The 14,744-nt window shown below is 41.5% G+C and overlaps 1 long non-coding RNA gene across 1 annotated transcript; it reads right to left on the bottom strand.

Moving 5' to 3' along the window:
• Positions 1–318: 318 nt before the first annotated feature.
• Positions 319–13,981, bottom strand: LOC144891818 (uncharacterized). The gene is made up of 2 exons (XR_013623203.1): positions 13,926–13,981; positions 319–802 (listed from the first exon to the last, which is right to left on the bottom strand). It is a non-coding gene; the product is annotated as an uncharacterized LOC144891818 (long non-coding RNA).
• Between the last annotated feature and the right edge of the window lie 763 nt (positions 13,982–14,744).

Raw genomic sequence — 14,744 nt, forward strand, 5'->3', positions numbered from 1 at the left:
GGGCCATGCACACGACACCTCTAGAGTACCAACCTACTCTGAGATCCTCCAGACATGAAGCCAGTGCCCTCAAGAGCACTGTTACCATGGTGCACCACTAGGAGGTAGTCTGAAAGTCTTGGCAAGGGTAGAGGCTATGTACCGGAAGGAAGGCCTGACACACTCGGCCTTCTTTTCGCTCACAGAGCTATCTGGTGGCTGTAGCTAGAATCAACGAGTGGTAAACCACATCACACACTACTTCAGCACTAGACGCGTACACCTGCCCTGTGAAAAAAACCCCCAAAACATAAAAATGAATAACAGCGGCAAATCAGAGAAAGGTGATTATTCACAATCACCACATTTTTATTCATTTCCATTTGCAGTTATGAGAGCCCTTCTGCCCTGAAAAACAACTGACTGCCAAATGAAGGTGATTATCAAATGAAGTGGGACATCAAAGTACTTCCATATTTGCATTATGGTCCAACATACATCAATGAAGACCTTTCAGACAACATTGTTGCAATTAATAACTATGGATTTCAAAACGTGGTAGCTTGGCATTTAATGGGATTTCATTTCAAACCCTAATGTGCACCACAAATGGAATACCGTGAGATGTTTTCCTTCTAGGAAGTCTATGGAGTGAGGTTACCAACCTGTTTACATTAGACCGGATGGGAAGTTGTAGTGGGTTGTTGTTTCTGCCTTGTGTGCCGGGACGCGCGTGTTGTCTGTTGTCGTACTCTCCATCTCCCCGCAAAACCTCTTTTTATCTGCCCCAGTTGCCTGCTGTTTTTATAATTGCTCCATTAGTCTAAAAAGCACAGGTGACACGACAGGTAACAAGGCAATGATGTCAACGCATGCAATAATATCCATGATTACTTTGTTTAATCAACTGGAAAGTGCATGGAAAATACACAAAGCAGCAATGCATTTTGGGGGTTACATTTCATATCCATTCGAATTATTTACATCGACGAATAAACGAAGTTGCATGAAAGTCGGAAATTAAATTTTCTTTCTCTGCGTCTCTTCTTGTTGCTTGCTATGGCGGTTAACATACTTTGATCGACGTGATGTTGTTCCACCTGTGCATATAATTGTGTACCTGCACTGAAGTTGTGCACCTGATATTTGATTCGTGTACTTGACCTATTTTTTCGGATTGTGGCCTAATTAACAACAAGACCAAAAGTCTAAGCGGCGTAGCCGGACTTGTAAAATATTATAAACCACAAACACACATGATTAGCTTTTTAAACAGTCGCTAATGCTGCTTCTAACATTAAACAAATAAATTTGGAGAAAACTCGACATCCATGAGGTAAGTTTTACTTACAGAACTGAGGGAACATCTACTGTAATCTATATACCCCACAAGGTTGGAGGTGTGCTCATTTACCAAGCAGCTAGCTAGCGCTTGCCAAGCCAGCCGTTCCTTAAGGGTTTTGAATGGAGTGCTTGCTCAAATGCTTTAACCACTTGGCGATCTCTCCACAAGAACCTTGGAAAAATGAACACACACCCAATATTATTGAGACCCGATCATAGAGAGACTGTAATCTATATACCCCAAAGAGGAATGACCTTTCCTGCCGTTCTCAAAGTGAGTGGGTGTTTACGCCGTAATGACATCATATACGTAACGACCGTAGAATGACGGCCGGACACAAAACTTCCGCTACTTTAATATATATAAGATATATATTTAACCTCCAGTAACGTTGCAGTCACTACAAAGGGATTAGTGTTACGATTAGATTTACTATAATAACAAGCGTTACGCCTAGGTCCCCCGTCGGGGAAGTAGTCCAAGCCATTTAGCATTTGACGGGGAAAAAACTGCAACACTACCGATCTCATTAGTATTGATTACCCTCAAGGTACCTTTATAACATACTAAAAGTATAAAGGTCTAAAAATATGGGGTGACTCTCAAATAATGCAATCAAGTTTTCTCCATTTAGCCCCATGTTAAAAGACGTACATATGCCGCATGCTATGATTATTGTCGCTCTCTGAACTTCTATTGCTTATTTTATACACTGGACCTAATCACTAGCACGATATAATAAATAAAGGATATCATACTGTACAATATTGTATATATAAGTGAAGTTTTTACTGTTTTAGTGTCTTATTTAACCACACCCCGTTTTACAAAGACTGCTCACTCCACAGCAAGCGACGGTACATCATTATTTGTTTGTGAACCATATATATCTTAGTTTTTAATCCCATCAATGACATGTATTTAGTATGTTTAGGTCTATTGGCAATAACATACAGTAATAGTATATTCAACTTTTCTATATTTGCAGGTAATCCAACCCTGAAGAATGGCGGCCAATTCGTGTGTGTTCTGCAATGAATCCACCAACAACGATAATCCAGTAGTGACACTTCGTGAAAAGGGAAGTCGGACTATTAATGTTGTTAGTGACCAGCGCAGTGACCCAATACAGACTGTTCCAGGTCAACCTTGATGTACTGTGGAAGACGTCACTGCTGTTCAAGATACCAAGACCTGCATGGTCCGGGATGATGCAACTCTTACATCGTGGTGTCCAGCATTCAAAATCGTCTGTCCTGTTTCTCCCAATGATTGATTTGAGCTCGAGCGACACTACATGCATCTACTCCACTCTCAACTACATTGCGCAACATGCTAAACAACATAATGTACCTACCATCACCTTTGATCAGCCACTATGGTGGAAGGCATTGTCGATCATTCTCTCGGAGCCAGATGGAAGCCCCATGCGACGTATTATGGTAAGGCTAGGTGCCTTTCATATGGAAATGAGCTTCCTTGGCAGCATAGGGCACCTCATGGGTGGTTCTGGGTTGAAGGAGCTGCTAGAACTCATATACGCACCAAATGCAGTGGATCACATCCTAACAGGAAAAGCAATTTCCAGGGCTGTACGGGCACACATCCTCCTGGATGCTGTCCTGAATGCACTCCTCCTGTCTGATCCTCTTGGAGGAACACAATACAGAACTGCAGAAGACTTGCCAGTTCGGGATGAAGATGCAATGAGTGGCTTGGCCGATGATGATGTGATTCATCCAGATGTGAGTAAAGCAAGGACCCTGTATGATGCGTTGATGAAAGGCACACGATCTTCCAACGATGTAGCAAGTGATCCAATCCTTGACAAGATCAGCAAAGTCTTTCAAACACAGACAGAATCATTGACCAAAGACCGAACAGCGAAACTGTGGTTACAGTATATGGATATGGTGAAGATCTTAAGAAAATTCATCAAAGCCGAGCAGATGGGAAACTGGTCCCTGCACCTCGAAGCTGTATCTGATATGTTACCATATGTAGCAGCCTCAGGTCATTCACTCTATGCTAAGTCTGCCAGGATTTACCTGCAAATAATGCACAGCTTAGAACAGGATTATCCAGATGTGCACCGTAAGTTTACTCAGGGCTTCCATGTCGCCCGAAGAAGTAGTAGAGCTTGGGCTGGAATTTCCTCAGACCTGATGATTGAGCAAGTACTCATGAGAAGTATGAAGACCAGCGGGGGGTTAACAAGAGGAAGAGGAATGACAGAGCAAGAACGGTTAACGTGGCTTTTGTCCATGCCGGCTTGTTCGGAGACGAACAGATCGATGCAAGAGCTCACTGGAGTGAAGTACAGCACAGGTGAACAGAACAAAGAGATGGGCAAAACCAGGCAGCATCGCGACATGCAAGATACAAGTACACTACAGGTCGCTCTAGTTGACAGAAATCCTTTCAAGTGTCATCCATCCCTCAGGAACATAATGACTGGTGTCAACGCTGGCAGTAAGGTTGATGTCGACAATGCCAAGCTCATTGGAGACAAGATCATGCACTCCATGACAAATCAGTCAGTTGTCCACTACACGGTCAAGTGCAAAGACCAAGCCACCACATTTCTGAAGGCCAGATCATCTGTGCGAGTTCGTAAAGACCAGGTACAGATAGACCCAGAACTGCTATTCCAGCATCTCATCATCATCTCAAAATCTGCTGAAGATAAGGAAGAGATGTTTCGCTTTGAGTTATGCCCTCATCCACCTGCGCTGTTTGATGAAAAGCTGATGCTACGTGAAGCCCAGAAGTCCGTACTCGGAGATGCTATCTGGTCTAAACTTGAACCAGGTACCATAGAGTCAATCAGCGAAATCCAGTATGTCTTGGATGGTGGAAGTCTGCTGCACCGTATACCATGGCCACGTGGTTCACCAACATATCGAGAGATCTGCATGCTCCACTGTGACTATGTTACAAGAAAGTACGGAAAGGCCATCGTAATATTTGATGGATATCTTGGTCAATCAACCAAGCACATGACCCACCAGAGGCGAGCAGCAGGTAGAGGTGGACCAGAAGTGACTTTCACTGATGACATGAAGTTGACCATGAAGAAAGACATCTTCCTGGAAAACCTCAACAACAAACAGAAGTTCATCAACATGTTGAGCAGATACCTCCGGCTTTCTGGATGCCAGAACCATCATTCCCAGGAAGATGCTGACCTGCTAATCGTCCGCAGTCAGTTCGGCGAACATGAGGAACACAGCCCTTATAGGAGAAGACACAGATCTGATCGTCCTACTCTGCTTCTACGCAAACCTAGAAGCACACGACTTGTTTATGTATAGTCAGGCAAAATCCACTACAAAACCAAACCACATCTGGAATGTGAAGTCCATGAAACGTCAGCTAGGTGCAGCTGTGTGTGAAAGCATCCTATTCATACACGCAGTATTGGGATGTGACACGACGTCTCGACTGTACGGCCTTGGCAAAGGAGCGTCACTGAAGAAATTCATGATGAACACACTCTTCCAAACTCAATCCCAACAGTTCTTGGCTGAGGATGCATCACCAGATGTGGTCGAGGCTGCAGGAGAGATAGCACTCGTGTGTCTCTACAAGGGTAAACCTGATGAAAGTTTGGATTCCCTCAGGTACAAGCGGTTTTGTGAACAGGTCGCAGTCAAGACTTCAAAGATACTCCCACAGACCTTACCGCCCACATCTGCTGCAGCGAGATATCACAGCAGACGGGTGTATCTGCAAATACAGCAGTGGAAAGGAAACAACAGCCTACAACCAGTGGATTGGGGCTGGAGAATGAGCGACGGCAATCTTGTTCCTGTTATGACCGACCTCCCTCCAGCACCTCAGGATTTGTTGAATGTTATCCGGTGCAACTGTTCGACCGATTGTGGTTCCGCACGGTGTACATGCCGCAAGAACAACTTGGAGTGTTCTCCTGCTTGTGGTCAGTGCCGTGGATCTGGCTGCACCAACTCCGTCCTGGACAGTTTCAGCGACGACGATGACGAGGAAAATGATGATTAGGTAGTGGACTGTTGTTATAGACTGTTACATGCAGGTGAATTAGTTAATTGTGGACATTTTTTTTACTTTTAAGCGAATCCTTGACTTCCGACAGTATTTTATGAGTCAGTATTATTAGTTTCTCTATATGTGATTTTATTATGAGTCTGTGATTTTAATCAACAAAATGTGCCATAATTCTGAAACAGTCATGACAAGTGATTCATGTATTTGCATATCAGTGATCAGTATTTAGCTATTGGGAATTTTGTTTATGTGCTTATTTTTTTGTTCCGTACGGGCCGTACTGGGGCTGTAACATGCTGTAATTCCTGATATTAAAAGTATAATTATATACCATGTGCTCGGAATGTATCGCAAAATGTGAACAAATCGTACCGCAAAAGGATGAAAAGGGGGGTCCATGTACCAGTGATTTTGACAGACACCCCATATTTTTAGAGCTTTAGACTTTTGATATGTTATCTGGTATATATTACTGCATACAATTTCGCACTGATATGTAGTGTTGCAGTTTTTTCCTATCTGGCCCCATATTTGGGCTAAATGGCTTGGACTAAAGTGATGTGAGTTGACAAAGTGGAACACGCAGAAAACATGCTATGATATGATATTTCGCTCACAAGGTTCAGACATACATGGAGGCAGCCATCTTGGATTTTGACGGGGCGACCCAATTTTCAATAGCGTTCTTCCTTATGCCTAGATACACCCACACACCAGAAGGTACTTCGCTTATTTTTCAAGATATTTCGCTCACAAGGTTCAGACATATATATGGTGGCGGCCATCTTGGATTTTGACGTGGCGACCCAATTTACAATAGCGGTCTTCCTTATGCCGAGATACACCCACACACCAAATTAGAAGTTGGTACTTCGCTTATCTTTCAAGATATTCATCTCACAAGGTTCAGACATATATATGGTGGCGGCCATCCTGGATTTTAACGTGGCGACCCAATTTTCAATAGCGTTCTTCCTTATGGCGAGATACACCCACACACCAAATTAGAAGTTGGTACTTCACTTATTTTTCAAGATATTCATCTCACAAGGTTCGGACAGACATGGCGGCGGCCATCTTGGATTTTGACGTGGCGACCCAATAGACACACCCACACACCACGTTAGACGTTGGTACTTCGCTTATTGTTCGAGATATTTCGCTCACAAGTTTCAGACATATATATGGTGGCGGCCATCTTGGATTTTGACGTGACGACCCAATTTTCAATAGCGTTCATCCTTATGCCGAGATACACCCACACGCCAAATTAGAAGTTGGTACTTCGCTTATTTTTCAAGATATTCATCTCACAATGTTCAGACATACATGGCGGCGACCATCTTGGATTTTGACGTGGCGACCCAATTTTCAATAGCGTTCTTCCTTATGCCTAGATACACCCACACACCAGATTAGAAGTTGGTACTTCGCTTATTTTTCAAGATATGCAGGTTACAAGGTTCAGACATACATGGCATCAGACATACATGGCATCAGACATACATGGCGGCGGCCATCTTGGATTTTGACGTGGCGACCCAATTTTAAACAGCGTTCTTGCTTGTGCCTAGACACACCCACACACCAGATTAGAAGTTGGTACTTCGCTTATTTTTCCAAGATATTTCGCTCACAAGGTTCAGACATATATATGGTGGCGGCCATCTTGGATTTTGACGTGGTGACCCAATTTTCAATAGCGTTCTTCCATATGCGGAGATACACCCACACACCAAAATAGAAGTTGGTACTTCGCTTATTTTTCAAGATATTCATCTCACAAGGTTCAGACATACATGGCGGCGGCCATCTTGGCTTTTGACGTGGCGATCCGATTTTAAACAGCGTTCTTCCTTGTGCCTAGATACACCCACACACCAGATTAGACGTTGGTACTTCGCTTCTTTTTCGAGATATTTCGCTCACAAGTTTCAGACATATATATGGTGGTGGCCATCTTGGATTTTGATGTGGCGACCCAATTTTCAATAGCGTTCGTCCTTATGCGGAGATACACCCACACACCAAATTAGAAGTTAGTACTTCGCTTATTTTTCAAGATATTCATCTCAAGGTTCAGACATACATGGCGGTGGCCATCTTGGATTTTGACGTGGCGACCCAATTTCAATAGCGTTCTTCCTTATGCCTAGATACACCCACACACCAGATTAGAAGTTGGTACTTCGCTTATTTTTCAAGATATGCAGGTTACAAGGTTCAGACATACATGGCATCACATATATGGCGGCGGCCATCTTGGATTTTGACGTGGGTTGCACCCACACACCAAATTCGAATGCGGTCCTTTGCTTACGTACGCACGCACGCCCGCACACACGCACGCACGCACGCACGGACGGACGGACACACGGACGGAGGGGAAAGCCATAGTCCCCCTTTCGCTCCGCTGTGTGACGGGGGACAATAACGTTACGTTATTATTAGGAAAATTATATTATTTAAAAAAAAACCAGGGTGATTTCCTTACTTCCGCTTTTACACCGCTTCAATCTATCAACTTTCCATTCACGACATTGGGATTAGAGTGTTATGGTTGTATTTACTATAATATTATTATCTATCTATAATTCCACTAATCTCTGTGTGTGTGTATGCTTGTATGTTTGTATGTTTGTATGTTTGTTTGTGACCGCTGTTTCTCGACAACCACGGGTCCGATATACTTTAAACTTGCCAGGTATATTGCTGGGGACCCGAGGATGTGCCTTTTCAAGGTTTCATATTAATCGGACAAGTAGTTACCGAGCTATGTCCAAAAAACGATTCAACCAATCAGAGAGCAGCGAGTTATCACGTGTGCCGAACGTGGCGAACAGACTCTGCCTCGGACGGCACATTTGAGAGCGTATTCATTTATTTCACGTTGGCAAACTATGTTGGCGTTAAACTATGTTTTAAAACTAATTAAAACTACTATCTATAATTCCACGGGTCCGATAAAAAACACCGTACTCGCAAGCCGTTCGCTTTGGACCAAACCATTTCATGTAAATAGAGGGGGGGGATTGTCACCGTACTCGCAAGCCGTTCGCTTTGGACCAAACCATTTCATGTAAATAGAGGGGGGGGATATAATTTTAGATATATATATAGTACGGGCATGCCCTAGTTATTACAAAAACGATATTACTGAAACGATACCACTGTATTAAGAAACATGGGTTTAATTTGTCTGAAGCGGACGGTGAGTCACAACACCTAAGGCCTATACATACTGTATTGTTGGAAGAGTTGTAACGCCAATGCTTTCGATATTTGATGGTCATTTTAACAATCGGTTTGTTTGTGTTTCACACTGAATGAAAAACGTCAATGTAGAGCATGGCGATTGTGATATATGACAGGTTCGACGATATGTTCGGCATAAACGGCATATAAATAAAAATGGTGGCGTGTGGAGAGTCAGCCGCTGTACAGCCGTAATGACATCAGACGTAATCACATTACCCTGTCATGTGACCAGATTCTCAGCTCTGATTGGTATACGTTTGAGGGGACATACATACACATTACACAGTCACGTGAAAAAGTAAGTACACCCCATGTAAAGTTTTGACTTTTTCAACATATTTCAACATACAGCTATTTGATCTTCATTTCAACAATATTGAAAGATAAAGTTGATAAAATATAACAAATATCATGAAACATTTACATTTTGTAGTCCATTGTATAATTTAAATAAACATAAATGCAAATTTCGCATGTGGAAAAAGTAAGTACACCCTTGGCTCTAATAGGTGGTATTGCCCCCTTTGGCAGGAACAACCTCAAGTAGGCATTTCTTATAACTGTCTACCAGTCTCTGACATCGACTGGGAGAAATTTTTGCCCACTCCTCCATGCAGAATTCTTTCAGCTGTGCGATGTTTGAGGGGTTTCTTGCATGCACAGCTCGTTTCAAATCCCCCCACAACATCTCTATGGGATTTAGATCCGGGCTTTGACTTGGCCATTCCAGAACCCCCCATTTCTTTCTTTTCAGCCATTCCTTGGTGGATTTACTGGTATGTTTAGGGTCATCGTCATGTAGCAAGGTCCACCTTCGGTTGAGCTTCAACTTTCCGACAGATGGCCTCACATTATCCTCAAGCACCCTCTGGTACAATGAAGAATTCATAGTGGATTCTATGATGGTGAGCTGCCCAGGCCCTGATGCAGCAAAGCTGCCCCAAACCATAATATTTCCACCACCATGCTTTACAGTTGGTATCAGGTTCTTGTGGTCAAATGCTGTATTTGGTTTTTGCCAAACATGTCTTCTGGGAGATCTGGGAGAACCCTGTGGCCAAATAGCTCTACCTTTGACTCATCTGTCCAGAGCACATTGTTCCAGAAGTGCTGGTCTTTGCCTAGGTGTACATTGGCAAACTTTAATCTTGCCCTGATGTTCTGGACAGCAAAGGTTTCCTCCTGGCACACCTCCCAAATTTGTGCAGCCTCTTTCTAATGGTAGACTCATGCACTTTGACATCAGCAGTGGCAAGAGCTACCTGTAGGTCCCGTGATGACATTCTGGGGTTCTTAGAGACTTCTTTCAGCATCTTGCGGTCTGCTCTCGGGCTGAACATGCTGGGGCGGCCTGGCCTGAACAAGTTGGCAGTTGTTTGGAATCTTCTCCACTTGTAGATGATCTTCTGGACAGTCAAATGATTGATTTCAAATTGTTTGGAGATCTTTTTAAATCCCTTCCCAGACTCGTAGGCATCTTTTACCTTCTTTCTGAAGGCCTCAGAGAGCTCTTTTGATCTAGGCATGGTGACGCCGCACATCAACAACAAAGAGCAAACCAAACGAAATGTCTGAGGTTTAAATAAGACAGGTTCCTCCAAGATGCTCTCTAACGATGTTTAATCATTTGCACCTGAGCTGGTGCACCTGATTCTAATTTTAGGTATTTGAAGTAGTGATAAATGTTGGGGTGTACTTACTTTTTCCACATGCGAAATATGCATTTATGTTTATTTAAATTATACAATGGACTACAAAATGTAAATGTTTCATGATATTTGTTATATTATATCACCTTTATCTATCAATATTGTTGAAATGACGATTAAATAGCTGTATTTTGAAATATGTTGAAAAAGTCATGCATACGGACAAACACTGTTCTAGACGGCTTTGCCCAATGGGCTATGCTGTAAAAATCCCATTTTTGATCATAACTCGAATAATTTTCCTCCGATTATCATGATGTTGAGTTTTATGGATAGACTGTAGATGGCCCCATATTTTTTTAAATTTGCACTCTATTCCTAAATGTTGAAGGTCAAGGTCATAAGGTGGTCTGAAAGAAAATATGGCCATCATTGGATTGCGGGTGCCGTGTGGGGGAGGCTTCCCCATTGCGATCAGTTTGTTCAAATCCAAGTTAATTTTTTCCACAAATCAAAAAATTACAACCACTCTCACTCTCAACAAAGTCTTCAAAAACCACAAAGCAAAAACGAATGAGTAGAATGACCTCTTTAACGATTACCGAATAATAATTTAAAATGATTACCTAATTAATTAATATTTGATTAATGAGTGTGGAGGACTCTATATAAAAAGCTAGGCTTGTTGTATAAAATTCCGAGTAGTTACACATGCTTGCTTATTTGTAAATATAACATTAGAATGTCGGAGTAAGAGAAAATATTGGAAAGAGAAAAAGAGGGGGAAATGCGTGGAGGAGGTGGTGATGGGGTCCACCAAATACCAACAGCAATTACATTATCATCTTGAATTTAAGCAACTTCAAATACTCATACACAGAAAAAAAAATTTGAGTCCACTCTGTGTGAGTATACCTTTTTGACAACAATAATTTCAACTTAAGTTTAAATGTATGGAATCAGGAAGTTGACTTAACATTTCCAATCTAATAAATGGCAGATGTCTAGTTTGAAAGGCATCTACCTTTTGTTGAAATATGAAACCATCTGTGTGTTAAAAAGCAAGTTTTAATGAACAACTCAGAAAGTAAAAAAAAAAAACTATTACAAAGGAGCTGCTGCGTCTGTCTATTTGTTTGTCATATTATAACTTGAGAATGGATTAACGGATTTCAATAAATCCAACTACGGTGGATCCAGGGAACTCCAGGGAAGGTTTATGATGCAAAAAATGTTTTTTTTTTGTTTGTTTTAAATGGGTACATGGGCACGAGTGGCAAAACTGCAAACGCCAACTTGCAACACTGGTTATGCCTGCACGGAGGAAGGGATCTCCCAGGAATCCTTTTTTGTTCTTGCGCCATAGATGAGCCAACACAAAAGGTAAAAAACAACCCCAAAAAAAACAAAACAGTTATGCCGGGAAAACGGAAAGCCCCATTATTTACAATTGACACAAATGTAGAGATGAGGAGACCTCAGCATTTGTTTCCTGGCATGGCCCGTGCCAAACACGTACCCCAGACAATTTGATCACAACAAAGAACAGAGGGGGAGGGGTGAGGAATTATTTATATTTTGGTCTTCCTCTTCGTGTGTTGTATATTATTCATATACATACATATATACATATATATATATATATATATACAGTATCTAGGCCGGTATTTATACACTGCCAAATTGTATTTTTCCCCATTAACAACAACTTTTTTTTAAGCAATTACAGAAATATTGGTATTTCCGTCAGCGAAGAGACGGGTCTTATATTCTCGGAATAATAAAAATCGAACTGTGCTGTGTGAGACGCCTGCATGATTCCTGATGGCCATGGTCATTGAAGCTCGCCCGCAGAGCCCGTTAAAATAACATACATCCTGCACAAACAGACAGGCAGAGTGCCCACCTGGGCCCACCTGACACAATCATTCATCTGCCTCGCAGTGAAACCGACGGGGAGCCTTTGGAGTACCTGCACAAGGTCTTCCTTCTGCGTTACGCAGCAGTGTGAAGAGCAGCACATCAATCTACCACTCTGCAGAGATGATTATCTCAACGACAGACTCCACCGCCATGACACTGCTCGGTGTCTCTCAGCTGTGCTGTCTGCTGTTTCCAAACACTCCTTTTATACTGTTTCTAATAGAAACAACGTTTTTTCTTCTGGTGTACGAGTGTATAACACCCACATTCAACAATAATGTCAACATTCATGAATTGTCAGGCATAAATGCGCTGATTATCAAATCACATCAATTAGTCATCAAATGTAAATTTTCACACATGTACAGTAATATCATTGATTTCAAATGTAGAAAATAGTTGAAATGCAGAGAATAAGGAACTATAAAATAGAATTTGATGTGAATGTGTCAGCGAATGTGTCGATGGATATGCCTCCGCCCACGTTAGATGTCAACCAAACTGCGATGGTTGATCTCAATTAGAGGTCACATGACAGAGACAACGTGAGAGAAAAAAAGAGATAACAAGTACAGATACATTCAAAGTACACCGCCCCCATGCCAAATAATTAAATATCCTGCAGCGCGGCATTGCCGGGGCGCCCCCGGCGCCCGGCAATACCGCCGTGCAGCTCATAGAGACTGTATTTGGAGGGAGACGTGTGCAATAATTGATTGATTAATTGCATAATTAAAATCAATAAAAGATTATCATAAAATATTTTCTTAATCAATTGGCTAATAGCATAACTAAACCACTAGTGCTTCATTCGAAGATGTATCTTTTAGAAATTTAATTAAATAAGTCATTAATAAAAAATTAAATAATTAATTGATTAATCAATAAATAATTAATCGATTAAATGATTAATCAATAAATAAAAAAATACATTTTACAGCCAAATCACTTGGTTATTGTCATGTCCAAATATCAGCTTCCGAGCTCAAAAGGTGCCTGAGATATTGCCCAGATGAGAAATAAAATAAATAAATAATTAATAATGAAAATACATAAATAATTAATAATGATAAAAAAATAAAATAATTAATCAATTCACTAATAGAACACATAAACCACCACCATTTCATCCGAATCTGTAACTAAAAAAACAAAAAATATATTAGTCATTAATCAAATAATTAAATAATTAATCGATTAATTGATTAATCAATAAATCAAAAATAGCCTTTGCAGCCAAATCACTTGGTCATTGGCATGTCCAAATACCAGCTTCCTAACTCAAAAGGTGCCTGAGTTAATGGACAGAAAAGAAAGGAAATGTATAAGTACTTAATTAATCGCTAATAATTAAATAACTCATCAATTAATTGATTAATCAAAAAACAAAAAATACCGTTTTTGACAAAGGACTTGCTCACTATTGTGCCGAAATTTCAGCTTCCGAGCTCAAAGGATGGCTGAGATATCGCCCGGACAAACAAGAAAGAAAACAAGAAAGCAAGAAAACAAACAACCAGAGTGAAAACTGAGTACTCCCTTTCAGCGTGCGTCACTGCCGAGCCCCCTTCGGTGCCCGGCAATGACGATTTGCAATGCCTGGAGATGGCATAGGAAAGGTGCGGTGTACAACAACCAGAGAAATAAACTATCATACTTTGAACATATCACAAATGCGGAAAATGAAATTCTGGAGAAATCGACCATGCTGGGTAAAGTTCAGGGAAGAAGAGGAAGATGCAAACCTTAAATGCGATAGAGTACGAGAAGGATATGGAGTAAACGCTGGAGGACCACCCTGTCTCTGCCAACTCCAGATCACCTGCACGACATTGACACTTTTTCTCGAATCTGTGAAAGAAACTACATGGCCAATCATGGTCCTGCTGGTACTTCAATGTTGCACTTTATTCTTTTTTATATATATACCAGTATCCTTGTTTTTTATTTTGTACAGCAATACAGTTATTTTGTACAGGAATTTACAGTTCCTTACTCTCTGCAGGAGCATTTCCCTCACAAGAAACATCCATTGGCCCTTATCGAAGGCTTAATCAACAGCACAGCTCATTTGGTAGGGTACTTACCTTAGCTGACTGGTCCTGGATTTGTTCTAAAGTTTAATATAACAAAATGGATCCACACTTAGGCTGCAGACAATCACTCGAGGTAAAGAGTTGTCTTATGCTGGCTAGGTAAGGAGTTGTCTTATGCTGGCTAGGTAAGGAGTTGTCTTATGCTGGCTAGGTAAGGAGTTGTCTTATGCTGGCTAGGTAAGGAGTTGTCTTCTGCTGGCTTGGTAAGGAGTTGTCTTATGCTGGCTAGGTAAGGAGTTGTCTTGTGCTGGCTAGGTAAGGAGTTGTGTTATGCTGGCTAGGTAAGGAGTTGTCTTATGCTGGCTAGGTAAGGAGTTGTCTTATGCTGGCTAGGTAAGGAGTTGTATTATGCTGGCTAGGTAAGGAGTTGTCTTATGCTGGCTAGGTAAGGAGTTGTCTTATGCTGGCTAGGTAAGGAGTCGTCTTATGCTGGCTAGGTAAGGAGTTGTCTTATTCTGGCTAGGTAAG

Source organism: Myxine glutinosa, chromosome 4 (assembly GCF_964187855.1).
Source record: "Myxine glutinosa chromosome 4, kmMyxGlut1.1, whole genome shotgun sequence".
NCBI lineage: Eukaryota > Metazoa > Chordata > Myxini > Myxiniformes > Myxinidae > Myxine > Myxine glutinosa.